The 27768-nt window shown below is 47.1% G+C and overlaps 27 non-coding genes across 27 annotated transcripts; all 27 read right to left on the reverse strand.

The window, feature by feature from the left end:
* Positions 1-116: 116 nt before the first annotated feature.
* Positions 117-188, reverse strand: TRNAP-CGG (transfer RNA proline (anticodon CGG)). The gene has a single exon. It is a non-coding gene; the product is annotated as a tRNA-Pro (tRNA).
* Positions 189-1525: 1337 nt separating this feature from the next.
* Positions 1526-1598, reverse strand: TRNAV-AAC (transfer RNA valine (anticodon AAC)). The gene has a single exon. It is a non-coding gene; the product is annotated as a tRNA-Val (tRNA).
* Positions 1599-2955: 1357 nt separating this feature from the next.
* TRNAP-CGG (transfer RNA proline (anticodon CGG)) lies at positions 2956-3027 on the reverse strand. Its single transcript has one exon. It is a non-coding gene; the product is annotated as a tRNA-Pro (tRNA).
* Positions 3028-4364: 1337 nt separating this feature from the next.
* TRNAV-AAC (transfer RNA valine (anticodon AAC)) lies at positions 4365-4437 on the reverse strand. Its single transcript has one exon. It is a non-coding gene; the product is annotated as a tRNA-Val (tRNA).
* Positions 4438-4823: 386 nt separating this feature from the next.
* On the reverse strand, positions 4824-4895 carry TRNAP-AGG (transfer RNA proline (anticodon AGG)). Its single transcript has one exon. It is a non-coding gene; the product is annotated as a tRNA-Pro (tRNA).
* Positions 4896-5336: 441 nt separating this feature from the next.
* Positions 5337-5409, reverse strand: TRNAV-UAC (transfer RNA valine (anticodon UAC)). Its single transcript has one exon. It is a non-coding gene; the product is annotated as a tRNA-Val (tRNA).
* Positions 5410-5794: 385 nt separating this feature from the next.
* On the reverse strand, positions 5795-5866 carry TRNAP-CGG (transfer RNA proline (anticodon CGG)). The gene has a single exon. It is a non-coding gene; the product is annotated as a tRNA-Pro (tRNA).
* Positions 5867-7203: 1337 nt separating this feature from the next.
* On the reverse strand, positions 7204-7276 carry TRNAV-AAC (transfer RNA valine (anticodon AAC)). The gene has a single exon. It is a non-coding gene; the product is annotated as a tRNA-Val (tRNA).
* An 899-nt stretch (positions 7277-8175) lies between these two features.
* Positions 8176-8248, reverse strand: TRNAV-UAC (transfer RNA valine (anticodon UAC)). Its single transcript has one exon. It is a non-coding gene; the product is annotated as a tRNA-Val (tRNA).
* A 385-nt stretch (positions 8249-8633) lies between these two features.
* TRNAP-CGG (transfer RNA proline (anticodon CGG)) lies at positions 8634-8705 on the reverse strand. Its single transcript has one exon. It is a non-coding gene; the product is annotated as a tRNA-Pro (tRNA).
* A 1337-nt stretch (positions 8706-10042) lies between these two features.
* Positions 10043-10115, reverse strand: TRNAV-AAC (transfer RNA valine (anticodon AAC)). Its single transcript has one exon. It is a non-coding gene; the product is annotated as a tRNA-Val (tRNA).
* A 386-nt stretch (positions 10116-10501) lies between these two features.
* On the reverse strand, positions 10502-10573 carry TRNAP-AGG (transfer RNA proline (anticodon AGG)). Its single transcript has one exon. It is a non-coding gene; the product is annotated as a tRNA-Pro (tRNA).
* A 441-nt stretch (positions 10574-11014) lies between these two features.
* Positions 11015-11087, reverse strand: TRNAV-UAC (transfer RNA valine (anticodon UAC)). Its single transcript has one exon. It is a non-coding gene; the product is annotated as a tRNA-Val (tRNA).
* Positions 11088-11472: 385 nt separating this feature from the next.
* On the reverse strand, positions 11473-11544 carry TRNAP-CGG (transfer RNA proline (anticodon CGG)). The gene has a single exon. It is a non-coding gene; the product is annotated as a tRNA-Pro (tRNA).
* A 1337-nt stretch (positions 11545-12881) lies between these two features.
* TRNAV-AAC (transfer RNA valine (anticodon AAC)) lies at positions 12882-12954 on the reverse strand. The gene has a single exon. It is a non-coding gene; the product is annotated as a tRNA-Val (tRNA).
* An 899-nt stretch (positions 12955-13853) lies between these two features.
* On the reverse strand, positions 13854-13926 carry TRNAV-UAC (transfer RNA valine (anticodon UAC)). Its single transcript has one exon. It is a non-coding gene; the product is annotated as a tRNA-Val (tRNA).
* A 2765-nt stretch (positions 13927-16691) lies between these two features.
* On the reverse strand, positions 16692-16764 carry TRNAV-UAC (transfer RNA valine (anticodon UAC)). Its single transcript has one exon. It is a non-coding gene; the product is annotated as a tRNA-Val (tRNA).
* Positions 16765-18557: 1793 nt separating this feature from the next.
* Positions 18558-18630, reverse strand: TRNAV-AAC (transfer RNA valine (anticodon AAC)). Its single transcript has one exon. It is a non-coding gene; the product is annotated as a tRNA-Val (tRNA).
* An 899-nt stretch (positions 18631-19529) lies between these two features.
* TRNAV-UAC (transfer RNA valine (anticodon UAC)) lies at positions 19530-19602 on the reverse strand. The gene has a single exon. It is a non-coding gene; the product is annotated as a tRNA-Val (tRNA).
* Positions 19603-19987: 385 nt separating this feature from the next.
* On the reverse strand, positions 19988-20059 carry TRNAP-CGG (transfer RNA proline (anticodon CGG)). Its single transcript has one exon. It is a non-coding gene; the product is annotated as a tRNA-Pro (tRNA).
* A 1796-nt stretch (positions 20060-21855) lies between these two features.
* On the reverse strand, positions 21856-21927 carry TRNAP-AGG (transfer RNA proline (anticodon AGG)). The gene has a single exon. It is a non-coding gene; the product is annotated as a tRNA-Pro (tRNA).
* A 441-nt stretch (positions 21928-22368) lies between these two features.
* On the reverse strand, positions 22369-22441 carry TRNAV-UAC (transfer RNA valine (anticodon UAC)). Its single transcript has one exon. It is a non-coding gene; the product is annotated as a tRNA-Val (tRNA).
* Positions 22442-22826: 385 nt separating this feature from the next.
* On the reverse strand, positions 22827-22898 carry TRNAP-CGG (transfer RNA proline (anticodon CGG)). The gene has a single exon. It is a non-coding gene; the product is annotated as a tRNA-Pro (tRNA).
* A 1338-nt stretch (positions 22899-24236) lies between these two features.
* Positions 24237-24309, reverse strand: TRNAV-AAC (transfer RNA valine (anticodon AAC)). Its single transcript has one exon. It is a non-coding gene; the product is annotated as a tRNA-Val (tRNA).
* A 385-nt stretch (positions 24310-24694) lies between these two features.
* On the reverse strand, positions 24695-24766 carry TRNAP-AGG (transfer RNA proline (anticodon AGG)). Its single transcript has one exon. It is a non-coding gene; the product is annotated as a tRNA-Pro (tRNA).
* Positions 24767-25665: 899 nt separating this feature from the next.
* Positions 25666-25737, reverse strand: TRNAP-CGG (transfer RNA proline (anticodon CGG)). Its single transcript has one exon. It is a non-coding gene; the product is annotated as a tRNA-Pro (tRNA).
* Positions 25738-27533: 1796 nt separating this feature from the next.
* On the reverse strand, positions 27534-27605 carry TRNAP-AGG (transfer RNA proline (anticodon AGG)). The gene has a single exon. It is a non-coding gene; the product is annotated as a tRNA-Pro (tRNA).
* Between the last annotated feature and the right edge of the window lie 163 nt (positions 27606-27768).

The following is a 27768-nucleotide window of genomic DNA, read 5'->3' on the forward strand; positions in this document are numbered from 1 at the left end:
AAAGTGGGAAATAGCGTAGAGGGAAAGGAACTTTCTCACCATACACGGCGTCTTATAGCATTGAAAAGAAGAAATGGCCCTATATAATAAGCAGCCTAAAAATAATTCTACAGCATGGGCTCGTCCGGGATTTGAACCCGGGACCTCTCGCACCCGAAGCGAGAATCATACCCCTAGACCAACGAGCCTGATTCCCCAGTCGGCATTTTAAGCAATTTCTGATGCGTCTTTCAGAAACAAAGCAGGGCTATTTGGCTGCTCTCTCTCTATGTGAACCACAAAAAGTCATGTTTTCTCTCAAGGTGTTGTTTTTTTCACTCTTGCAAGGAAGGGATCAGTCGATATCCTAGCTGCCAGAGAGCAGAAAAAAGGCGCTGATGAGAACTGCAGGCACTTTCTGGCACTTGTACTCCTCTGCAAGTCCTGGACACTTGCCCCATAGACTTCCACCCCAGATGCAAGGGAGGGCCTGCCAATTCTTGCTCCTAAGACAGAGGCATTTGATTCTTGGATTCAAACACGCTCACTCAGTGCTCGATCAGGCTCGATCAGGCGAGATTTATATAAGTGGCTCGCAGGACTGAAACACTAACCTGGGAGCCCCAGGGTGGCTGAATTCCCAGGATGGCCATTTTTGGGCAAGTCACCTCCTTTCCTCCTGCCTCAATCTAGAATTGGCTGCAAATCACAAGATAGAGTTCAATGTCCGTGTGTACTGCCTACTCCCAGATACCTCTCTGTCTTCCTTATGTAAATTAAAATTCGCAAGGGGGGACCAATGACAATCTGCTCCTCCCACATAACCAGGAAGCCCTGTTGAACATGTCTGCCTGTGTTGTTGCAGGGACAGTGCCTTCTCCGCCCAAAAGGTGGCAGGAGAGCCTCACAACAAAGATGGGATCAACTGCTTAATGAGAAACCAGCACAGCAGTTTGTGTGATGGAGTGCAAATTTAACGGAAGGTGTGCCTGAGGTGTCCCTTCCAGGAATACATGGAATTGTGATTGAGGGCCCAGCCTGATCGTTGGTGGATTTCTCGTCATATGTTACAGGTCCGTGCAAAGATTGTGGTGTGTGGGGAATGCACTGCAAAAAACAGGACGATTTAAGGGTGTAAAAGAAACCTGTCAGAAGTGGGATTTGAACCCACGCCTCCATGAGGAGACCAGAAGTCTCAGTTGCACTGAAGATCAAGCTCTCTTGAGTCTGGCGCCTTAGACCACTCGGCCATCCTGACAGCCCTGGGTGTGCACAGATCTGACTTTTCTGACTGCACCTGCCAATGTTTGCACTTACAACGTTCACAGCAATGTCACAAGTGTAAAGACCCCACAATACAACATGGGATGACAAAAAAAAAGCTAGGCACAAGAGCGACCACTGATGGATGCGGATTACTTTGTTTCGTCTTGCAAAAGTAAAGGAAGTTTCCCATGGCTCGCTGGGTTCAAGGACCGCCTCTTCTTAAGCTTGCATTGAGATAATAAGGTTTTAGAGGGTGCACATAAAAGCAGCTCATGCACAGTGTTTCTGCCCGGTCTCGAACCGGGGACCTTTCGCGTGTTAGGCGAACGTGATGACCACTACACTACAGAAACTCACTTGCTGTGTTTTACTGTTAGAGCAAGGTTCCTCTCAAGGGTTCTCTCTACTTCTATTCTGCTGTATCAGCAGCCACTCAGAAAGCGAGGAGCAAGTGTGAAAACTGCAGAGATATCAGCCAACATACTTGCAATTAGACGTATTAAAAATTGACTTAGGCAGGCATCGACAGACAAATATCTGATGCCTAAATGCCAGCAAGTACAGCTTGGGAAAGCATCACCTGGGACACACAGAGACTAAGCATGAAGGCAGAAAAAGCATGGTGATCCATGTTTCTTATGAGGTTCAAAATATTTTGTGCAACAATGCGGCGAGTGTAATGAGAAATAGTCAGGCATTGTGAGTTTTGAGTAGGATTCGTATGTATACCTCTGAAAAAGGGCTCGTCAGGGATTTGAACCCGGGACCTCTCGCACCCTAAGCGAGAATCATACCCCTAGACCAACGAGCCGAGGCACACAAGAGTCGCCTTTCGCACCGGCTCCGGGGATTAGTGGCAGCGAGTTAGTGAATGCTTCACCCAAAGCAAGCAACTGCACATGCTGCTCTCTTCTGCAATATGGTTGCTGTCTTTTCCATGGCCGTCATCGAACAAGAAATGAAAATGCCTCTATCCTTCAGACATTTTGTTTGTTCTAGGTGTATGCTCTCGGTGAGGTCAATAAAACCATTTCTGCTCTCATGCCTTGCTTTCATGAAGTAGGCCCAACCTTCAGTACACAAGGACGTGCAAACGAATAGCGCAAACTATCGTCACTTCTCTTTTTGAGCTGTCACTGATACCCCTGGAGCACAGTACGTCACGCTGGTGAGGGATAGACAGCTTCCATTATCTCAGCTTTCCCATAAATTGAGAGAGTAAATGCAAACTGTGTGAAAAACAGAAAGTTGCAGTTTCTGCCCGGTCTTGAGCCAGGGACCTTTCGCGTGTAAAGCGAACGTGATAGCCACTACACTACAGAAACAGACACGCTTGCAGGAATCTTCTTGGCATGTAGTGGGCTGGAATGCACAGACCAAGGGCCAATGTCCATGAAGCTCAAAGTTGGACCCTCCTTACCCGATCTCTTTCTTTGGAAGAAAGGAACGAGGACCCCTTTTATTCCAAAAGGCGATTTTAAAACCATACCTGAAACCACACTAGAAAAACACTTTGCATTTAATTTTCCTACACTGATGGTCCACCCCAGAAAAGCAGTTGCAAAGAAGTCCGGCACTGAAATTCTATACGCCAAAAGTGGGAAATAGCGTAGAGGGAAAGGAACTTTCTCACCATACACGGCGTCTTATAGCATTGAAAAGAAGAAATGGCCCTATATAATAAGCAGCCTAAAAATAATTCCACAGCATGGGCTCGTCCGGGATTTGAACCCGGGACCTCTCGCACCCGAAGCGAGAATCATACCCCTAGACCAACGAGCCTGATTCCCCAGTCGGCATTTTAAGCAATTTCTGATGCGTCTTTCAGAAACAAAGCAGGGCTATTTGGCTGCTCTCTCTCTATGTGAACCACAAAAAGTCATGTTTTCTCTCAAGGTGTTGTTTTTTTCACTCTTGCAAGGAAGGGATCAGTCGATATCCTAGCTGCCAGAGAGCAGAATAAAGGCACTGATGAGAACTGCAGGCACTTTCTGGCACTTGTACTCCTCTGCAAGTCCTGGACACTTGCCCCATAGACTTCCACCCCAGATGCAAGGGAGGGCCTGCCAATTCTTGCTCCTAAGACAGAGGCATTTGATTCTTGGATTCAAACACGCTCACTCAGCGCTCGATCAGGCTCGATCAGGCGAGATTTATATGAGTGGCTCGCAGGACTGAAACACTAACCTGGGAGCCCCAGGGTGGCTGAATTTCCAGGATGGCCATTTTTGGGCAAGTCACCTCCTTTCCTCCTGCCTCAATCTAGAATTGGCTGCAAATCACAAGATAGAGTTCAATGTCCGTGTGTACTGCCTACTCCCAGATACCTCTCTGTCTTCCTTATGTAAATTAAAATTCGCAAGGGGGGACCAATGACAATCTGCTCCTCCCACATAACCAGGAAGCCCTGTTGAACATGTCTGCCTGTGTTGTTGCAGGGACAGTGCCTTCTCCGCCCAAAAGGTGGCAGGAGAGCCTCACAACAAAGATGGGATCAACTGCTTAATGAGAAACCAGCACAGCAGTTTGTGTGATGGAGTGCAAATTTAACGGAAGGTGTGCCTGAGGTGTCCCTTCCAGGAATACATGGAATTGTGATTGAGGGCCCACCCTGATCGTTGGTGGATTTCTCGTCATATGTTACAGGTCCGTGCAAAGATTGTGGTGTGTGGGGAATGCACTGCAAAAAACAGAACGATTTAAGGGTGTAAAAGAAACCTGTCAGAAGTGGGATTTGAACCCACGCCTCCATGAGGAGACCAGAAGTCTCAGTTGCACTGAAGATCAAGCTCTCTTGAGTCTGGCGCCTTAGACCACTCGGCCATCCTGACAGCCCTGGGTGTGCACAGATCTGACTTTTCTGACTGCACCTGCCAATGTTTGCACTTACAACGTTCACAGCAATGTCACAAGTGTAAAGACCCCACAATACAACATGGGATGACAAAAATAAAGCTAGGCACAAGAGCGACCACTGATGGATGCGGATTACTTTGTTTCGTCTTGCAAAAGTAAAGGAAGTTTCCCATGGCTCGCTGGGTTCAAGGACCGCCTCTTCTTAAGCTTGCATTGAGATAATAAGGTTTTAGAGGGTGCACATAAAAGCAGCTCATGCACAGTGTTTCTGCCCGGTCTCGAACCGGGGACCTTTCGCGTGTTAGGCGAACGTGATGACCACTACACTACAGAAACTCACTTGCTGTGTTTTACTGTTAGAGCAAGGTTCCTCTCAAGGGTTCTCTCTACTTCTAGTCTGCTGTATCAGCAGCCACTCAGAAAGCGAGGAGCAAGTGTGAAAACTGCAGAGATATCAGCCAACATACTTGCAATTAGACGTATTAAAAATTGACTTATGCAGGCATCGACAGACAAATATCTGATGCCTAAATGCCAGCAAGTACAGCTTGGGAAAGCATCACCTGGGACACACAGAGACTAAGCATGAAGGCAGAAAAAGCATGGTGATCCATGTTTCTTATGAGGTTCAAAATATTTTGTGCAACAATGCGGCGAGTGTAATGAGAAATAGTCAGGCATTGTGAGTTTTGAGTAGGATTCGTATGTTTACCTCTGAAAAAGGGCTCGTCCGGGATTTGAACCCGGGACCTCTCGCACCCTAAGCGAGAATCATACCCCTAGACCAACGAGCCGAGGCACACAAGAGTTGCCTTAAGCACCGGCTCCGGGGATTATTGGCAGCGAGTTAGTGAATGCTTCACCCAAAGCAAGCAACTGCACATGCTGCTCTCTTCTGCAATATGGTTGCTGTCTTTTCCATGGCCGTCATCGAACAAGAAATGAAAATGCCTCTATCCTTCAGACATTTTGTTTGTTCTAGGTGTATGCTCTCGGTGAGGTCAATAAAACCATTTCTGCTCTCATGCCTTGCTTTCATGAAGTAGGCCCAACCTTCAGTACACAAGGACGTGCAAACGAATAGCGCAAACTATCGTCACTTCTCTTTTTGAGCTGTCACTGATACCCCTGGAGCACAGTACGTCACGCTGGTGAGGGATAGACAGCTTCCATTATCTCAGCTTTCCTATAAATTGAGAGAGTAAATGCAAACTGTGTGAAAAACAGAAAGCTGCTGTTTCTGCCCGGTCTCGAACCAGGGACCTTTCGCGTGTAAAGCGAACGTGATAACCACTACACTACAGAAACAGACACGCTTGCAGGAATCTTCTTGGCATGTAGTGGGCTGGAATGCACAGACCAAGGGCCAATGACCATGAAGCTCAAAGTTGGACCCTCCTTACCCGATCTCTTTCTTTGGAAGAAAGGAACGAGGACCCCTTTTATTCCAAAAGGCGATTTTAAAACCATACCTGAAACCACACTAAAAAAACACTTTGCATTTAATTTTCCTACACTGATGGTCCACCCCAGAAAAGCAGTTGCAAAGAAGTCCGGCACTGAAATTCTATACGCCAAAAGTGGGAAATAGCGTAGAGGGAAAGGAACTTTCTCACCATACACGGCGTCTTATAGCATTGAAAAGAAGAAATGGCCCTATATAATAAGCAGCCTAAAAATAATTCTACAGCATGGGCTCGTCCGGGATTTGAACCCGGGACCTCTCGCACCCGAAGCGAGAATCATACCCCTAGACCAACGAGCCTGATTCCCCAGTCGGCATTTTAAGCAATTTCTGATGCGTCTTTCAGAAACAAAGCAGGGCTATTTGGCTGCTCTCTCTCTATGTGAACCACAAAAAGTCATGTTTTCTCTCAAGGTGTTGTTTTTTTCACTCTTGCAAGGAAGGGATCAGTCGATATCCTAGCTGCCAGAGAGCAGAAAAAAGGCGCTGATGAGAACTGCAGGCACTTTCTGGCACTTGTACTCCTCTGCAAGTCCTGGACACTTGCCCCATAGACTTCCACCCCAGATGCAAGGGAGGGCCTGCCAATTCTTGCTCCTAAGACAGAGGCATTTGATTCTTGGATTCAAACACGCTCACTCAGTGCTCGATCAGGCTCGATCAGGCGAGATTTATATGAGTGGCTCGCAGGACTGAAACACTAACCTGGGAGCCCCAGGGTGGCTGAATTCCCAGGATGGCCATTTTTGGGCAAGTCACCTCCTTTCCTCCTGCCTCAATCTAGAATTGGCTGCAAATCACAAGATAGAGTTCAATGTCCGTGTGTACTGCCTACTCCCAGATACCTCTCTGTCTTCCTTATGTAAATTAAAATTCGCAAGGGGGGACCAATGACAATCTGCTCCTCCCACATAACCAGGAAGCCCTGTTGAACATGTCTGCCTGTGTTGTTGCAGGGACAGTGCCTTCTCCGCCCAAAAGGTGGCAGGAGAGCCTCACAACAAAGATGGGATCAACTGCTTAATGAGAAACCAGCACGGCAGTTTGTGTGATGGAGTGCAAATTTAACGGAAGGTGTGCCTGAGGTGTCCCTTCCAGGAATACATGGAATTGTGATTGAGGGCCCAGCCTGATCGTTGGTGGATTTCTCGTCATATGTTACAGGTCCGTGCAAAGATTGTGGTGTGTGGGGAATGCACTGCAAAAAACAGGACGATTTAAGGGTGTAAAAGAAACCTGTCAGAAGTGGGATTTGAACCCACGCCTCCATGAGGAGACCAGAAGTCTCAGTTGCACTGAAGATCAAGCTCTCTTGAGTCTGGCGCCTTAGACCACTCGGCCATCCTGACAGCCCTGGGTGTGCACAGATCTGACTTTTCTGACTGCACCTGCCAATGTTTGCACTTACAACGTTCACAGCAATGTCACAAGTGTAAAGACCCCACAATACAACATGGGATGACAAAAAAAAAGCTAGGCACAAGAGCGACCACTGATGGATGCGGATTACTTTGTTTCGTCTTGCAAAAGTAAAGGAAGTTTCCCATGGCTCGCTGGGTTCAAGGACCGCCTCTTCTTAAGCTTGCATTGAGATAATAAGGTTTTAGAGGGTGCACATAAAAGCAGCTCATGCACAGTGTTTCTGCCCGGTCTCGAACCGGGGACCTTTCGCGTGTTAGGCGAACGTGATGACCACTACACTACAGAAACTCACTTGCTGTGTTTTACTGTTAGAGCAAGGTTCCTCTCAAGGGTTCTCTCTACTTCTATTCTGCTGTATCAGCAGCCACTCAGAAAGCGAGGAGCAAGTGTGAAAACTGCAGAGATATCAGCCAACATACTTGCAATTAGACGTATTAAAAATTGACTTAGGCAGGCATCGACAGACAAATATCTGATGCCTAAATGCCAGCAAGTACAGCTTGGGAAAGCATCACCTGGGACACACAGAGACTAAGCATGAAGGCAGAAAAAGCATGGTGATCCATGTTTCTTATGAGGTTCAAAATATTTTGTGCAACAATGCGGCGAGTGTAATGAGAAATAGTCAGGCATTGTGAGTTTTGAGTAGGATTCGTATGTATACCTCTGAAAAAGGGCTCGTCAGGGATTTGAACCCGGGACCTCTCGCACCCTAAGCGAGAATCATACCCCTAGACCAACGAGCCGAGGCACACAAGAGTCGCCTTTCGCACCGGCTCCGGGGATTAGTGGCAGCGAGTTAGTGAATGCTTCACCCAAAGCAAGCAACTGCACATGCTGCTCTCTTCTGCAATATGGTTGCTGTCTTTTCCATGGCCGTCATCGAACAAGAAATGAAAATGCCTCTATCCTTCAGACATTTTGTTTGTTCTAGGTGTATGCTCTCGGTGAGGTCAATAAAACCATTTCTGCTCTCATGCCTTGCTTTCATGAAGTAGGCCCAACCTTCAGTACACAAGGACGTGCAAACGAATAGCGCAAACTATCGTCACTTCTCTTTTTGAGCTGTCACTGATACCCCTGGAGCACAGTACGTCACGCTGGTGAGGGATAGACAGCTTCCATTATCTCAGCTTTCCCATAAATTGAGAGAGTAAATGCAAACTGTGTGAAAAACAGAAAGTTGCAGTTTCTGCCCGGTCTCGAACCGGGGACCTTTCGCGTGTAAAGCGAACGTGATAGCCACTACACTACAGAAACAGACACGCTTACAGGAATCTTCTTGGCATGTAGTGGGCTGGAATGCACAGACCAAGGGCCAATGTCCATGAAGCTCAAAGTTGGACCCTCCTTACCCGATCTCTTTCTTTGGAAGAAAGGAACGAGGACCCCTTTTATTCCAAAAGGCGATTTTAAAACCATACCTGAAACCACACTAGAAAAACACTTTGCATTTAATTTTCCTACACTGATGGTCCACCCCAGAAAAGCAGTTGCAAAGAAGTCCGGCACTGAAATTCTATACGCCAAAAGTGGGAAATAGCGTAGAGGGAAAGGAACTTTCTCACCATACACGGCGTCTTATAGCATTGAAAAGAAGAAATGGCCCTATATAATAAGCAGCCTAAAAATAATTCCACAGCATGGGCTCGTCCGGGATTTGAACCCGGGACCTCTCGCACCCGAAGCGAGAATCATACCCCTAGACCAACGAGCCTGATTCCCCAGTCGGCATTTTAAGCAATTTCTGATGCGTCTTTCAGAAACAAAGCAGGGCTATTTGGCTGCTCTCTCTCTATGTGAACCACAAAAAGTCATGTTTTCTCTCAAGGTGTTGTTTTTTTCACTCTTGCAAGGAAGGGATCAGTCGATATCCTAGCTGCCAGAGAGCAGAATAAAGGCACTGATGAGAACTGCAGGCACTTTCTGGCACTTGTACTCCTCTGCAAGTCCTGGACACTTGCCCCATAGACTTCCACCCCAGATTCAAGGGAGGGCCTGCCAATTCTTGCTCCTAAGACAGAGGCATTTGATTCCTGGATTCAAACACGCTCACTCAGCGCTCGATCAGGCTCGATCAGGCGAGATTTATATGAGTGGCTCGCAGGACTGAAACACTAACCTGGGAGCCCCAGGGTGGCTGAATTTCCAGGATGGCCATTTTTGGGCAAGTCACCTCCTTTCCTCCTGCCTCAATCTAGAATTGGCTGCAAATCACAAGATAGAGTTCAATGTCCGTGTGTACTGCCTACTCCCAGATACCTCTCTGTCTTCCTTATGTAAATTAAAATTCGCAAGGGGGGACCAATGACAATCTGCTCCTCCCACATAACCAGGAAGCCCTGTTGAACATGTCTGCCTGTGTTGTTGCAGGGACAGTGCCTTCTCCGCCCAAAAGGTGGCAGGAGAGCCTCACAACAAAGATGGGATCAACTGCTTAATGAGAAACCAGCACAGCAGTTTGTGTGATGGAGTGCAAATTTAACGGAAGGTGTGCCTGAGGTGTCCCTTCCAGGAATACATGGAATTGTGATTGAGGGCCCACCCTGATCGTTGGTGGATTTCTCGTCATATGTTACAGGTCCGTGCAAAGATTGTGGTGTGTGGGGAATGCACTGCAAAAAACAGAACGATTTAAGGGTGTAAAAGAAACCTGTCAGAAGTGGGATTTGAACCCACGCCTCCATGAGGAGACCAGAAGTCTCAGTTGCACTGAAGATCAAGCTCTCTTGAGTCTGGCGCCTTAGACCACTCGGCCATCCTGACAGCCCTGGGTGTGCACAGATCTGACTTTTCTGACTGCACCTGCCAATGTTTGCACTTACAACGTTCACAGCAATGTCACAAGTGTAAAGACCCCACAATACAACATGGGATGACAAAAAAAAAGCTAGGCACAAGAGCGACCACTGATGGATGCGGATTACTTTGTTTCGTCTTGCAAAAGTAAAGGAAGTTTCCCATGGCTCGCTGGGTTCAAGGACCGCCTCTTCTTAAGCTTGCATTGAGATAATAAGGTTTTAGAGGGTGCACATAAAAGCAGCTCATGCACAGTGTTTCTGCCCGGTCTCGAACCGGGGACCTTTCGCGTGTTAGGCGAACGTGATGACCACTACACTACAGAAACTCACTTGCTGTGTTTTACTGTTAGAGCAAGGTTCCTCTCAAGGGTTCTCTCTACTTCTAGTCTGCTGTATCAGCAGCCACTCAGAAAGCGAGGAGCAAGTGTGAAAACTGCAGAGATATCAGCCAACATACTTGCAATTAGACGTATTAAAAATTGACTTATGCAGGCATCGACAGACAAATATCTGATGCCTAAATGCCAGCAAGTACAGCTTGGGAAAGCATCACCTGGGACACACAGAGACTAAGCATGAAGGCAGAAAAAGCATGGTGATCCATGTTTCTTATGAGGTTCAAAATATTTTGTGCAACAATGCGGCGAGTGTAATGAGAAATAGTCAGGCATTGTGAGTTTTGAGTAGGATTCGTATGTTTACCTCTGAAAAAGGGCTCGTCCGGGATTTGAACCCGGGACCTCTCGCACCCTAAGCGAGAATCATACCCCTAGACCAACGAGCCGAGGCACACAAGAGTTGCCTTTCGCACCGGCTCCGGGGATTATTGGCAGCGAGTTAGTGAATGCTTCACCCAAAGCAAGCAACTGCACATGCTGCTCTCTTCTGCAATATGGTTGCTGTCTTTTCCATGGCCGTCATCGAACAAGAAATGAAAATGCCTCTATCCTTCAGACATTTTGTTTGTTCTAGGTGTATGCTCTCGGTGAGGTCAATAAAACCATTTCTGCTCTCATGCCTTGCTTTCATGAAGTAGGCCCAACCTTCAGTACACAAGGACGTGCAAACGAATAGCGCAAACTATCGTCACTTCTCTTTTTGAGCTGTCACTGATACCCCTGGAGCACAGTACGTCACGCTGGTGAGGGATAGACAGCTTCCATTATCTCAGCTTTCCTATAAATTGAGAGAGTAAATGCAAACTGTGTGAAAAACAGAAAGCTGCTGTTTCTGCCCGGTCTCGAACCAGGGACCTTTCGCGTGTAAAGCGAACGTGATAACCACTGCACTACAGAAACAGACACGCTTGCAGGAATCTTCTTGGCATGTAGTGGGCTGGAATGCACAGACCAAGGGCCAATGACCATGAAGCTCAAAGTTGGACCCTCCTTACCCGATCTCTTTCTTTGGAAGAAAGGAACGAGGACCCCTTTTATTCCAAAAGGCGATTTTAAAACCATACCTGAAACCACACTAAAAAAACACTTTGCATTTAATTTTCCTACACTGATGGTCCACCCCAGAAAAGCAGTTGCAAAGAAGTCCGGCACTGAAATTCTATACGCCAAAAGTGGGAAATAGCGTAGAGGGAAAGGAACTTTCTCACCATACACGGCGTCTTATAGCATTGAAAAGAAGAAATGGCCCTATATAATAAGCAGCCTAAAAATAATTCTACAGCATGGGCTCGTCCGGGATTTGAACCCGGGACCTCTCGCACCCGAAGCGAGAATCATACCCCTAGACCAACGAGCCTGATTCCCCAGTCGGCATTTTAAGCAATTTCTGATGCGTCTTTCAGAAACAAAGCAGGGCTATTTGGCTGCTCTCTCTCTATGTGAACCACAAAAAGTCATGTTTTCTCTCAAGGTGTTGTTTTTTTCACTCTTGCAAGGAAGGGATAAGTCGATATCCTAGCTGCCAGAGAGCAGAAAAAAGGCGCTGATGAGAACTGCAGGCACTTTCTGGCACTTGTACTCCTCTGCAAGTCCTGGACACTTGCCCCATAGACTTCCACCCCAGATGCAAGGGAGGGCCTGCCAATTCTTGCTCCTAAGACAGAGGCATTTGATTCTTGGATTCAAACACGCTCACTCAGCGCTCGATCAGGCTCGATCAGGCGAGATTTATATGAGTGGCTCGCAGGACTGAAACACTAACCTGGGAGCCCCAGGGTGGCTGAATTCCCAGGATGGCCATTTTTGGGCAAGTCACCTCCTTTCCTCCTGCCTCAATCTAGAATTGGCTGCAAATCACAAGATAGAGTTCAATGTCCGTGTGTACTGCCTACTCCCAGATACCTCTCTGTCTTCCTTATGTAAATTAAAATTCGCAAGGGGGGACCAATGACAATCTGCTCCTCCCACATAACCAGGAAGCCCTGTTGAACATGTCTGCCTGTGTTGTTGCAGGGACAGTGCCTTCTCCGCCCAAAAGGTGGCAGGAGAGCCTCACTACAAAGATGGGATCAACTGCTTAATGAGAAACCAGCACGGCAGTTTGTGTGATGGAGTGCAAATTTAACTGAAGGTGTGCCTGAGGTGTCCCTTCCAGGAATACATGGAATTGTGATTGAGGGCCCAGCCTGATCGTTGGTGGATTTCTCGTCATATGTTACAGGTCCGTGCAAAGATTGTGGTGTGTGGGGAATGCACTGCAAAAAACAGGACGATTTAAGGGTGTAAAAGAAACCTGTCAGAAGTGGGATTTGAACCCACGCCTCCATGAGGAGACCAGAAGTCTCAGTTGCACTGAAGATCAAGCTCTCTTGAGTCTGGCGCCTTAGACCACTCGGCCATCCTGACAGCCCTGGGTGTGTACAGATCTGACTCTTCTGACTGCACCTGCCAATGTTTGCACTTACAACGTTCACAGCAATGTCACAAGTGTAAAGACCCCACAATACAACATGGCATGACAAAAAAAAAGCTAGGCACAAGAGCGACCACTGATGGATGCTGATTACTTTGTTTCGTCTTGCAAAAGTAAAGGAAGTGTTCCATGGCTCTCTGGGTTCAAGGACCGCCTCTTCTTAAGCTTGCATTGAGATAATAAGGTTTTAGAGGGTGCACATAAAAGCAGCTCATGCACAGTGTTTCTGCCCGGTCTCGAACCGGGGACCTTTCGCGTGTTAGGCGAACGTGATGACCACTACACTACAGAAACTCACTTGCTGTGTTTTACTGTTAGAGCAAGGTTCCTCTCAAGGGTTCTCTCTACTTCTATTCTGCTGTATCAGCAGCCACTCAGAAAGCGAGGAGCAAGTGTGAAAACTGCAGAGATATCAGCCAACATACTTGCAATTAGACGTATTAAAAATTGACTTATGCAGGCATCGACAGACAAATATCTGATGCCTAAATGCCAGCAAGTACAGCTTGGGAAAGCATCACCTGGGACACACAGAGACTAAGCATGAAGGCAGAAAAAGCATGGTGATCCATGTTTCTTATGAGGTTCAAAATATTTTGTGCAACAATGCGGCGAGTGTAATGAGAAATAGTCAGGCATTGTGAGTTTTGAGTAGGATTCGTATGTATACCTCTGAAAAAGGGCTCGTCAGGGATTTGAACCCGGGACCTCTCGCACCCTAAGCGAGAATCATACCCCTAGACCAACGAGCCGAGGCACACAAGAGTCGCCTTTCGCACCGGCTCCGGGGATTATTGGCAGCGAGTTAGTGAATGCTTCACCCAAAGCAAGCAACTGCACATGCTGCTCTCTTCTGCAATATGGTTGCTGTCTTTTCCATGGCCGTCATCGAACAAGAAATGAAAATGCCTCTATCCTTCAGACATTTTGTTTGTTCTAGGTGTATGCTCTCGGTGAGGTCAATAAAACCATTTCTGCTCTCATGCCTTGCTTTCATGAAGTAGGCCCAACCTTCAGTACACAAGGACGTGCAAACGAATAGCGCAAACTATCGTCACTTCTCTTTTTGAGCTGTCACTGATACCCCTGGAGCACAGTACGTCACGCTGGTGAGGGATAGACAGCTTCCATTATCTCAGCTTTCCTATAAATTGAGAGAGTAAATGCAAACTGTGTGAAAAACAGAAAGTTGCTGTTTCTGCCCGGTCTCGAACCAGGGACCTTTCGCGTGTAAAGCGAACGTGATAACCACTACACTACAGAAACAGACACGCTTGCAGGAATCTTCTTGGCATGTAGTGGGCTGGAATGCACAGACCAAGGGCCAATGTCCATGAAGCTCAAAGTTGGACCCTCCTTACCCGATCTCTTTCTTTGGAAGAAAGGAACGAGGACCCCTTTTATTCCAAAAGGCGATTTTAAAACCATACCTGAAACCACACTAGAAAAACACTTTGCATTTAATTTTCCTACACTGATGGTCCACCTCAGAAAAGCAGTTGCAAAGAAGTCCGGCACTGAAATTCTATACGCCAAAAGTGGGAAATAGCGTAGAGGGAAAGGAACTTTCTCACCATACACGGCGTCTTATAGCATTGAAAAGAAGAAATGGCCCTATATAATAAGAAGCCTAAAAATAATTCCACAGCATGGGCTCGTCCGGGATTTGAATCCGGGACCTCTCGCACCCGAAGCGAGAATCATACCCCTAGACCAACGAGCCTGATTACCCAGTTGGCATTTTAAGCAATTTCTGATGCGTCTTTCAGAAACAAAGCAGGGCTATTTGGCTGCTCTCTCTCTATGTGAACCACAAAAAGTCATGTTTTCTCTCAAGGTGTTCTTTTTTTCACTCTTGCAAGGAAGGGATCAGTCGATATCCTAGCTGCCAGAGAGCAGAAAAAAGGCGCTGATGAGAACTGTGGCACTTTCTGGCACTTGTACTCCTCTGCAAGTCCTGGACACTTGCCCCATAGACTTCCACCCCAGATGCAAGGGAGGGCCTGCCAATTCTTGCTCCTAAGACAGAGGCATTTGATTCTTGGATTCAAACACGCTCACTCAGCGCTCGATCAGGCTCGATCAGTCGAGATTTATATGAGTGGCTCGCAGGACTGAAACACTAACCTGGGAGCCCCAGGGTGGCTGAATTCCCAGGATGGCCATTTTTGGGCAAGTCACCTCCTTTCCTCCTGCCTCAATCTAGAATTGGCTGCAAATCACAAGATAGAGTTCAATGTCCGTGTGTACTGCCTACTCCCAGATACCTCTCTGTCTTCCTTATGTAAATTAAAATTCGCAAGGGGGGACCAATGACAATCTGCTCCTCCCACATAACCAGGAAGCCCTGTTGAACATGTCTGCCTGTGTTGTTGCAGGAACAGTGCCTTCTCCGCCCAAAAGGTGGCAGGAGAGCCTCACAACAAAGATGGGATCAACTGCTTAATGAGAAACCAGCACGGCAGTTTGTGTGATGGAGTGCAAATTTAACGGAAGGTGTGCCTGAGGTGTCCCTTCCAGGAATACATGGAATTGTGATTGAGGGCCCAGCCTGATCGTTGGTGGATTTCTCGTCATATGTTACAGGTCCGTGCAAAGATTGTGGTGTGTGGGGAATGCACTGCAAAAAACAGGACGATTTAAGGGTGTAAAAGAAACCTGTCAGAAGTGGGATTTGAACCCACGCCTCCATGAGGAGACCAGAAGTCTCAGTTGCACTAAAGATCAAGCTCTCTTGAGTCTGGCGCCTTAGACCACTCGGCCATCCTGACAGCCCTGGGTGTGTACAGATCTGACTCTTCTGACTGCACCTGCCAATGTTTGCACTTACAACGTTCCCAGCAATGTCACAAGTGTAAAGACCCCACAATACAACATGGCATGACAAAAAAAAAGCTAGGCACAAGAGCGACCACTGATGGATGCGGATTACTTTGTTTCGTCTTGCAAAAGTAAAGGAAGTTTCCCATGGCTCTCTGGGTTCAAGGACCGCCTCTTCTTAAGCTTGCATTGAGATAATAAGGTTTTAGAGGGTGCACATAAAAGCAGCTCATGCACAGTGTTTCTGCCCGGTCTCGAACCGGGGAACTTTCGCGTGTTGGGCGAACGTGATGACCACTACACTACAGAAACTCACTTGCTGTGTTTTACTGTTAGAGCAAGGTTCCTCTCAAGGGTTCTCTCTACTTCTATTCTGCTGTATCAGCAGCCACTCAGAAAGCGAGGAGCAAGTGTGAAAACTGCAGAGATATCAGCCAACATACTTGCAATTAGACGTATTAAAAATTGACTTATGCAGGCATCGACAGACAAATATCTGATGCCTAAATGCCAGCAAGTACAGCTTGGGAAAGCATCACCTGGGACACACAGAGACTAAGCATGAAGGCAGAAAAAGCATGGTGATCCATGTTTCTCATGAGGTTCAAAATATTTTGTGCAACAATGCGGCGAGTGTAAGGAGAAATAGTCAGGCATTGTGAGTTTTGAGTAGGATTCGTATGTATACCTCTGAAAAAGGGCTCGTCAGGGATTTGAACCCGGGACCTCTCGCACCCTAAGCGAGAATCATACCCCTAGACCAACGAGCCGAGGCACACAAGAGTCGCCTTTCGCACCGGCTCCGGGGATTATTGGCAGCGAGTTAGTGAATGCTTCACCCAAAGCAAGCAACTGCACATGCTGCTCTCTTCTGCAATATGGTTGCTGTCTTTTCCATGGCCGTCATCGAACAAGAAATGAAAATGCCTCTATCCTTCAGACATTTTGTTTGTTCTAGGTGTATGCTCTCGGTGAGGTCAATAAAACCATTTCTGCTCTCATGCCTTGCTTTCATGAAGTAGGCCCAACCTTCAGTACACAAGGACGTGCAAACGAATAGCGCAAACTATCGTCACTTCTCTTTTTGAGCTGTCACTGATACCCCTGGAGCACAGTACGTCACGCTGGTGAGGGATAGACAGCTTCCATTATCTCAGCTTTCCTATAAATTGAGAGAGTAAATGCAAACTGTGTGAAAAACAGAAAGTTGCTGTTTCTGCCCGGTCTCGAACCAGGGACCTTTCGCGTGTAAAGCGAACGTGATAACCACTACACTACAGAAACAGACACGCTTGCAGGAATCTTCTTGGCATGTAGTGGGCTGGAATGCACAGACCAAGGGCCAATGTCCATGAAGCTCAAAGTTGGACCCTCCTTACCCGATCTCTTTCTTTGGAAGAAAGGAACGAGGACCCCTTTTATTCCAAAAGGCGATTTTAAAACCATACCTGAAACCACACTAGAAAAACACTTTGCATTTAATTTTCCTACACTGATGGTCCACCCCAGAAAAGCAGTTGCAAAGAAGTCCGGCACTGAAATTCTATACGCCAAAAGTGGGAAATAGCGTAGAGGGAAAGGAACTTTCTCACCATACACGGCGTCTTATAGCATTGAAAAGAAGAAATGGCCCTATATAATAAGAAGCCTAAAAATAATTCCACAGCATGGGCTCGTCCGGGATTTGAATCCGGGACCTCTCGCACCCGAAGCGAGAATCATACCCCTTAGACCAACGAGCCTGATTACCCAGTTGGCATTTTAAGCAATTTCTGATGCGTCTTTCAGAAACAAAGCAGGGCTATTTGGCTGCTCTCTCTCTATGTGAACCACAAAAAGTCATGTTTTCTCTCAAGGTGTTGTTTTTTTCAATCTTGCAAGGAAGGGATCAGTCGATATCCTAGCTGCCAGAGAGCAGAAAAAAGGCGCTGATGAGAACTGTGGTACTTTCTGGCACTTGTACTCCTCTGCAAGTCCTGGACACTTGCCCCATAGACTTCCACCCCAGATGCAAGGGAGGGCCTGCCAATTCTTGCTCCTAAGACAGAGGCATTTGATTCTTGGATTCAAACACGCTCACTCAGCGCTCGATCAGGCTCGATCAGGCGAGATTTATATGAGTGGCTCGCAGGACTGAAACACTAACCTGGGAGCCCCAGGGTGGCTGAATTCCCAGGATGGCCATTTTTGGGCAAGTCACCTCCTTTCCTCCTGCCTCAATCTAGAATTGGCTGCAAATCACAAGATAGAGTTCAATGTCCGTGTGTACTGCCTACTCCCAGATACCTCTCTGTCTTCCTTATGTAAATTAAAATTCGCAAGGGGGGACCAATGACAATCTGCTCCTCCCACATAACCAGGAAGCCCTGTTGAACATGTCTGCCTGTGTTGTTGCAGGAACAGTGCCTTCTCCGCCCAAAAGGTGGCAGGAGAGCCTCACAACAAAGATGGGATCAACTGCTTAATGAGAAACCAGCACGGCAGTTTGTGTGATGGAGTGCAAATTTAACGGAAGGTGTGCCTGAGGTGTCCCTTCCAGGAATACATGGAATTGTGATTGAGGGCCCAGCCTGATCGTTGGTGGATTTCTCGTCATATGTTACAGGTCCGTGCAAAGATTGTGGTGTGTGGGGAATGCACTGCAAAAAACAGGACGATTTAAGGGTGTAAAAGAAACCTGTCAGAAGTGGGATTTGAACCCACGCCTCCATGAGGAGACCAGAAGTCTCAGTTGCACTGAAGATCAAGCTCTCTTGAGTCTGGCGCCTTAGACCACTCGGCCATCCTGACAGCCCTGGGTGTGTACAGATCTGACTCTTCTGACTGCACCTGCCAATGTTTGCACTTACAACGTTCACAGCAATGTCACAAGTGTAAAGACCCCACAATACAACATGGCATGACAAAAAAAAACTAGGCACAAGAGCGACCACTGATGGATGCGGATTACTTTGTTTCGTCTTGCAAAAGTAAAGGAAGTTTCCCATGGCTCTCTGGGTTCAAGGACCGCCTCTTCTTAAGCTTGCATTGAGATAATAAGGTTTTAGAGGGTGCACATAAAAGCAGCTCATGCACAGTGTTTCTGCCCGGTCTCGAACCGGGGACCTTTCGCGTGTTAGGCGAACGTGATGACCACTACACTACAAAAACTCACTTGCTGTGTTTTACTGTTAGAGCAAGGTTCCTCTCAAGGGTTCTCTCTACTTCTATTCTGCTGTATCAGCAGCCACTCAGAAAGCGAGGAGCAAGTGTGAAAACTGCAGAGATATCAGCCAACATACTTGCAATTAGACGTATTAAAAATTGACTTATGCAGGCATCGACAGACAAATATCTGATGCCTAAATGCCAGCAAGTACAGCTTGGGAAAGCATCACCTGGGACACACAGAGACTAAGCATGAAGGCAGAAAAAGCATGGTGATCCATGTTTCTTATGAGGTTCAAAATATTTTGTGCAACAATGCGGCGAGTGTAATGAGAAATAGTCAGGCATTGTGAGTTTTGAGTAGGATTCGTATGTATACCTCTGAAAAAGGGCTCGTCAGGGATTTGAACCCGGGACCTCTCGCACCCTAAGCGAGAATCATACCCCTAGACCAACGAGCCGAGGCACACAAGAGTCGCCTTTCGCACCGGCTCCGGGGATTAGTGGCAGCGAGTTAGTGAATGCTTCACCCAAAGCAAGCAACTGCACATGCTGCTCTCTTCTGCAATATGGTTGCTGTCTTTTCCATGGCCGTCATCGAACAAGAAATGAAAATGCCTCTATCCTTCAGACATTTTGTTTGTTCTAGGTGTATGCTCTCGGTGAGGTCAATAAAACCATTTCTGCTCTCATGCCTTGCTTTCATGAAGTAGGCCCAACCTTCAGTACACAAGGACGTGCAAACGAATAGCGCAAACTATCGTCACTTCTCTTTTTGAGCTGTCACTGATACCCCTGGAGCACAGTACGTCACGCTGGTGAGGGATAGACAGCTTCCATTATCTCAGCTTTCCCATAAATTGAGAGAGTAAATGCAAACTGTGTGAAAAACAGAAAGTTGCAGTTTCTGCCCGGTCTCGAACCAGGGACCTTTCGCGTGTAAAGCGAACATGATAACCACTACACTACAGAAACAGACACGCTTGCAGGAATCTTCTTGGCATGTAGTGGGCTGGAATGCACACACCAAGGGCCAATGTCCATGAAGCTCAAAGTTGGACCCTCCTTACCCGATCTCTTTCTTTGGAAGAAAGGAACGAGGACCCCTTTTATTCCAAAAGGCGATTTTAAAACCATACCTGAAACCACACTAGAAAAACACTTTGCATTTAATTTTCCTACACTGATGGTCCACCCCAGAAAAGCAGTTGCAAAGAAGTCCGGCACTGAAATTCTATACGCCAAAAGTGGGAAATAGCGTAGAGGGAAAGGAACTTTCTCACCATACACGGCGTCTTATAGCATTGAAAAGAAGAAATGGCCCTATATAATAAGCAGCCTAAAAATAATTCCACAGCATGGGCTCGTCCGGGATTTGAACCCGGGACCTCTCGCACCCGAAGCGAGAATCATACCCCTAGACCAACGAGCCTGATTCCCCAGTCGGCATTTTAAGCAATTTCTGATGCGTCTTTCAGAAACAAAGCAGGGCTATTTGGCTGCTCTCTCTCTATGTGAACCACAAAAAGTCATGTTTTCTCTCAAGGTGTTGTTTTTTTCACTCTTGCAAGGAAGGGATCAGTCGATATCCTAGCTGCCAGAGAGCAGAAAAAAGGCGCTGATGAGAACTGCAGGCACTTTCTGGCACTTGTACTCCTCTGCAAGTCCTGGACACTTGCCCCATAGACTTCCACCCCAGATGCAAGGGAGGGCCTGCCAATTTTTGCTCCTAAGACAGAGGCATTTGATTCTTGGATTCAAACACGCTCACTCAGCGCTCGATCAGGCTCGATCAGGCGAGATTTATATGAGTGGCTCGCAGGACTGAAACACTAACCTGGGAGCCCCAGGGTGGCTGAATTCCCAGGATGGCCATTTTTGGGCAAGTCACCTCCTTTCCTCCTGCCTCAATCTAGAATTGGCTGCAAATCACAAGATAGAGTTCAATGTCCGTGTGTACTGCCTACTCCCAGATACCTCTCTGTCTTCCTTATGTAAATTAAAATTCGCAAGGGGGGACCAATGACAATCTGCTCCTCCCACATAACCAGGAAGCCCTGTTGAACATGTCTGCCTGTGTTGTTGCAGGGACAGTGCCTTCTCCGCCCAAAAGGTGGCAGGAGAGCCTCACAACAAAGATGGGATCAACTGCTTAATGAGAAACCAGCACGGCAGTTTGTGTGATGGAGTGCAAATTTAACGGAAGGTGTGCCTGAGGTGTCCCTTCCAGGAATACATGGAATTGTGATTGAGGGCCCAGCCTGATCGTTGGTGGATTTCTCGTCATATGTTACAAGTCCGTGCAAAGATTGTGGTGTGTGGGGAATGCACTGCAAAAAACAGGACGATTTAAGGGTGTAAAAGAAACCTGTCAGAAGTGGGATTTGAACCCACATCTCCATGAGGAGACCAGAAGTCTCAGTTGCACTGAAGATCAAGCTCTCTTGAGTCTGGCGCCTTAGACCACTCGGCCATCCTGACAGCCCTGGGTGTGCACAGATCTGACTTTTCTGACTGCACCTGCCAATGTTTGCACTTACAACGTTCACAGCAATGTCACAAGTGTAAAGACCCCACAATACAACATGGGATGACAAAAAAAAAGCTAGGCACAAGAGCGACCACTGATGGATGCGGATTACTTTGTTTCGTCTTGCAAAAGTAAAGGAAGTTTCCCATGGCTCGCTGGGTTCAAGGACCGCCTCTTATTAAGCTTGCATTGAGATAATAAGGTTTTAGAGGGTGCACATAAAAGACGCTCATGCACAGTGTTTCTACCCGGTCTCGAACCGGGGACCTTTCGCGTGTTAGGCTAACGTGATGACCACTACACTACAGAAACTCACTTGCTGTGTTTTACTGTTAGAGCAAGGTTCCTCTCAAGGGTTCTCTCTACTTCTATTCTGCTGTATCAGCAGCCACTCAGAAAGCGAGGAGCAAGTGTGAAAACTGCAGAGATATCAGCCAACATACTTGCAATTAGACGTATTAAAAATTGACTTATGCAGGCATCGACAGACAAATATCTGATGCCTAAATGCCAGCAAGTACAGCTTGGGAAAGCATCACCTGGGACACACAGAGACTAAGCATGAAGGCAGAAAAAGCATGGTGATCCATGTTTCTTATGAGGTTCAAAATATTTTGTGCAACAATGCGGCGAGTGTAATGAGAAATAGTCAGGCATTGTGAGTTTTGAGTAGGATTCGTATGTTTACCTCTGAAAAAGGGCTCGTCCGGGATTTGAACCCGGGACCTCTCGCACCCTAAGCGAGAATCATACCCCTAGACCAACGAGCCGAGGCACACAAGAGATGCCTTTCGCACCGGCTCCGGGGATTATTGGCACCGAGTTAGTGAATGCTTCACCCAAAGCAAGCAACTGCACATGCTGCTCTCTTCTGCAATATGGTTGCTGTCTTTTCCATGGCCGTCATCGAACAAGAAATGAAAATGCCTCTATCCTTCAGACATTTTGTTTGTTCTAGGTGTATGCTCTCGGTGAGGTCAATAAAACTATTTCTGCTCTCATGCCTTGCTTTCATGAAGTAGGCCCAACCTTCAGTACACAAGGACGTGCAAACGAATAGCGCAAACTATCGTCACTTCTCTTTTTGAGCTGTCACTGATACCCCTGGAGCACAGTACGTCACGCTGGTGAGGGATAGACAGCTTCCATTATCTCAGCTTTCCTATAAATTGAGAGAGTAAATGCAAACTGTGTGAAAAACAGAAAGCTGCTGTTTCTGCCCGGTCTCGAACCAGGGACCTTTCGCGTGTAAAGCGAACGTGATAACCACTACACTACAGAAACAGACACGCTTGCAGGAATCTTCTTGGCATGTAGTGGGCTGGAATGCACAGACCAAGGGCCAATGACCATGAAGCTCAAAGTTGGACCCTCCTTACCCGATCTCTTTCTTTGGAAGAAAGGAACGAGGACCCCTTTTATTCCAAAAGGCGATTTTAAAACCATACCTGAAACCACACTAGAAAAACACTTTGCATTTAATTTTCCTACACTGATGGTCCACCCCAGAAAAGCAGTTGCAAAGAAGTCCGGCACTGAAATTCTATACGCCAAAAGTGGGAAATAGCGTAGAGGGAAAGGAACTTTCTCACCATACACGGCGTCTTATAGCATTGAAAAGAAGAAATGGCCCTATATAATAAGCAGCCTAAAAATAATTCCACAGCATGGGCTCGTCCGGGATTTGAACCCGGGACCTCTCGCACCCGAAGCGAGAATCATACCCCTAGACCAACGAGCCTGATTCCCCAGTCGGCATTTTAAGCAATTTCTGATGCGTCTTTCAGAAACAAAGCAGGGCTATTTGGCTGCTCTCTCTCTATGTGAACCACAAAAAGTCATGTTTTCTCTCAAGGTGTTGTTTTTTTCACTCTTGCAAGGAAGGGATCAGTCGATATCCTAGCTGCCAGAGAGCAGAAAAAAGGCGCTGATGAGAACTGCAGGCACTTTCTGGCACTTGTACTCCTCTGCAAGTCCTGGACACTTGCCCCATAGACTTCCACCCCAGATGCAATTGAGGGCCTGCCAATTCTTGCTCCTAAGACAGAGGCATTTGATTCCTGGATTCAAACACGCTCACTCAGCGCTCGATCAGGCTCGATCAGGCGAGATTTATATGAGTGGCTCGCAGGACTGAAACACTAACCTGGGAGCCCCAGGGTGGCTGAATTTCCAGGATGGCCATTTTTGGGCAAGTCACCTCCTTTCCTCCTGCCTCAATCTAGAATTGGCTGCAAATCACAAGATAGAGTTCAATGTCCGTGTGTACTGCCTACTCCCAGATACCTCTCTGTCTTCCTTATGTAAATTAAAATTCGCAAGGGGGGTACCAATGACAATCTGCTCCTCCCACATAACCAGGAAGCCCTGTTGAACATGTCTGCCTGTGTTGTTGCAGGGACAGTGCCTTCTCCGCCCAAAAGGTGGCAGGAGAGCCTCACAACAAAGATGGGATCAACTGCTTAATGAGAAACCAGCACGGCAGTTTGTGTGATGGAGTGCAAATTTAACTGAAGGTGTGCCTGAGGTGTCCCTTCCAGGAATACATGGAATTGTGATTGAGGGCCCAGCCTGATCGTTGGTGGATTTCTCGTCATATGTTACAGGTCCGTGCAAAGATTGTGGTGTGTGGGGAATGCACTGCAAAAAACAGGACGATTTAAGGGTGTAAAAGAAACCTGTCAGAAGTGGGATTTGAACCCACGCCTCCATGAGGAGACCAGAAGTCTCAGTTGCACTGAAGATCAAGCTCTCTTGAGTCTGGCGCCTTAGACCACTCGGCCATCCTGACAGCCCTGGGTGGGTACAGATCTGACTCTTCTGACTGCACCTGCCAATGTTTGCACTTACAACGTTCACAGCAATGTCACAAGTGTAAAGACCCCACAATACAACATGGCATGACAAAAAAAAAGCTAGGCACAAGAGCGACCACTGATGGATGCGGATTACTTTGTTTCGTCTTGCAAAAGTAAAGGAAGTTTCCCATGGCTCTCTGGGTTCAAGGACCGCCTCTTCTTAAGCTTGCATTGAGATAATAAGGTTTTAGAGGGTGCACATAAAAGCAGCTCATGCACAGTGTTTCTGCCCGGTCTCGAACCGGGGACCTTTCGCGTGTTAGGCGAACGTGATGACCACTACACTACAGAAACTCACTTGCTGTGTTTTACTGTTAGAGCAAGGTTCCTCTCAAGGGTTCTCTCTACTTCTATTCTGCTGTATCAGCAGCCACTCAGAAAGCGAGGAACAAGTGTGAAAACTGCAGAGATATCAGCCAACATACTTGCAATTAGACGTATTAAAAATTGACTTATGCAGGCATCGACAGACAAATATCTGATGCCTAAATGCCAGCAAGTACAGCTTGGGAAAGCATCACCTGGGACACACACAGACTAAGCATGAAGGCAGAAAAAGCACGGTGATCCATGTTTCTTATGAGGTTCAAAATATTTTGTGCAACAATGCGGCGAGTGTAATGAGAAATAGTCAGGCATTGTGAGTTTTGAGTAGGATTCGTATGTTTACCTCTGAAAAGGGCTCGTCCGGGATTTGAACCCGGGACCTCTCGCACCCTAAGCGAGAATCATACCCCTAGACCAACGAGCCGAGGCACACAAGAGTCGCCTTTCGCACCGGCTCCGGGGATTATTGGCAGCGAGTTAGTGAATGCTTCACCCAAAGCAAGCAACTGCACATGCTGCTCTCTTCTGCAATATGGTTGCTGTCTTTTCCATGGACGTCATCGAACAAGAAATGAAAATGCCTCTATCCTTCAGACATTTTGTTTGTTCTATGTGTATGCTCTCGGTGAGGTCAATAAAACCATTTCTGCTCTCATGCCTTGCTTTCATGAAGGAGGCCCAACCTTCAGTACACAAGGACGTGCAAACGAATAGCGCAAACTATCGTCACTTCTCTTTTTGAGCTGTCACTGATACCCCTGGAGCACAGTACGTCACGCTGGTGAGGGATAGACAGCTTCCATTATCTCAGCTTTCCTATAAATTGAGAGAGTAAATGCAAACTGTGTGAAAAACAGAAAGTTGCTGTTTCTGCCCGGTCTCGAACCAGGGACCTTTCGCGTGTAAAGCGAACGTGATAACAACTACACTACAGAAACAGACACGCTAGCAGGAATCTTCTTGGCATGTAGTGGGCTGGAATGCACAGACCAAGGGCCAATGACCATGAAGCTCAAAGTTGGACCCTCCTTACCCGATCTCTTTCTTTGGAAGAAAGGAACGAGGACCCCTTTTATTCCAAAAGGCGATTTTAAAACCATACCTGAAACCACACTAGAAAAACACTTTGCATTTAATTTTCCTACATTGATGGTCCACCCCAGAAAAGCAGTTGCAAAGAAGTCCGGCACTGAAATTCTATACGCCAAAAGTGGGAAATAGCGTAGAGGGAAAGGAACTTTCTCACCATACACGGCGTCTTATAGCATTGAAAAGAAGAAATGGCCCTATATAATAAGCAGCCTAAAAATAATTCCACAGCATGGGCTCGTCCGGGATTTGAACCCGGGACCTCTCGCACCCGAAGCGAGAATCATACCCCTAGACCAACGAGCCTGATTCCCCAGTCGGCATTTTAAGCAATTTCTGATGCGTCTTTCAGAAACAAAGCAGGGCTATTTGGCTGCTCTCTCTCTATGTGAACCACAAAAAGTCATGTTTTCTCTCAAGGTGTTGTTTTTTTCACTCTTGCAAGGAAGGGATCAGTCGATATCCTAGCTGCCAGAGAGCAGAAAAAAGGCGCTGATGAGAACTGCAGGCACTTTCTGGCACTTGTACTCCTCTGCAAGTCCTGGACACTTGCCCCATAGACTTCCACCCCAGATGCAAGGGAGGGCCTGCCAATTCTTGCTCCTAAGACAGAGGCATTTGATTCCTGGATTCAAACACGCTCACTCAGCGCTCGATCAGGCTCGATCAGGCGAGATTTATATGAGTGGCTCGCAGGACTGAAACACTAACCTGGGAGCCCCAGGGTGGCTGAATTTCCAGGATGGCCATTTTTGGGCAAGTCACCTCCTTTCCTCCTGCCTCAATCTAGAATTGGCTGCAAATCACAAGATAGAGTTCAATGTCCGTGTGTACTGCCTACTCCCAGATACCTCTCTGTCTTCCTTATGTAAATTAAAATTCGCAAGGGGGGACCAATGACAATCTGCTCCTCCCACATAACCAGGAAGCCCTGTGGAACATGTCTGCCTGTGTTGTTGCAGGGACAGTGCCTTCTCCGCCCAAAAGGTGGCAGGAGAGCCTCACAACAAAGATGGGATCAACTGCTTAATGAGAAACCAGCACGGCAGTTTGTGTGATGGAGTGCAAATTTAACGGAAGGTGTGCCTGAGGTGTCCCTTCCAGGAATACATGGAATTGTGATTGAGGGCCCAGCCTGATCGTTGGTGGATTTCTCGTCATATGTTACAGGTCCGTGCAAACATTGTGGTGTGTGGGGAATGCACTGCAAAAAACAGGACGATTTAAGGGTGTAAAAGAAACCTGTCAGAAGTGGGATTTGAACCCCCGCCTCCATGAGGAGACCAGAAGTCTCAGTTGCACTGAAGATCAAGCTCTCTTGAGTCTGGCGCCTTAGACCACTCGGCCATCCTGACAGCCCTGGGTGTGCACAGATCTGACTCTTCTGACTGCACCTGCCAATGTTTGCACTTACAACGTTCACAGCAATGTCACAAGTGTAAAGACCCCACAATACAACATTGCATGACAAAAAAAAAGCTAGGCACAAGAGCGACCACTGATGGATGCGGATTACTTTGTTTCGTCTTGCAAAAGTAAAGGAAGTTTCCCATGGCTCGCTGGGTTCAAGGACCGCCTCTTCTTAAGCTTGCATTGAGATAATAAGGTTTTAGAGGGTGCACATAAAACCAGCTCATGCACAGTGTTTCTGCCCAGTCTCGAACCGGGGACCTTTCGCGTGTTAGGCTAACGTGATGACCACTACACTACAGAAACTCACTTGCTCTATTTTACTGTTAGAGCAAGGTTCCTCTCAAGGGTTCTCTCTACTTCTATTCTGCTGTATCAGCAGCCACTCAGAAAGCGAGGAGCAAGTGTGAAAACTGCAGAGATATCAGCCAACATACTTGCAATTAGACGTATTAAAAATTGACTTATGCAGGCATCGACAGACAAATATCCGATGCCTAAATGCCAGCAAGTACAGCTTGGGAAAGCATCACCTGGGACACACAGAGACTAAGCATGAAGGCAGAAAAAGCATGGTGATCCATGTTTCTTATGAGGTTCAAAATATTTTGTGCAACAATGCGGCGAGTGTAATGAGAAATAGTCAGGCATTGTGAGTTTTGAGTAGGATTCGTATGTTTACCTCTGAAAAAGGGCTCGTCCGGGATTTGAACCCGGGACCTCTCGCACCCTAAGCGAGAATCATACCCCTAGACCAACGAGCCGAGGCACACAAGAGTTGCCTTTCGCACCGGCTCCGGGGATTATTGGCAGCGAGTTAGTGAATGCTTCACCCAAAGCAAGCAACTGCACATGCTGCTCTCTTCTGCAATATGGTTGCTGTCTTTTCCATGGCCGTCATCGAACAAGAAATGAAAATGCCTCTAT

The sequence above is a fragment of the Triturus cristatus genome, chromosome 10 (genome assembly GCF_964204655.1).
Source record: "Triturus cristatus chromosome 10, aTriCri1.1, whole genome shotgun sequence".
Taxonomy (NCBI): Eukaryota; Metazoa; Chordata; class Amphibia; order Caudata; family Salamandridae; genus Triturus; species Triturus cristatus.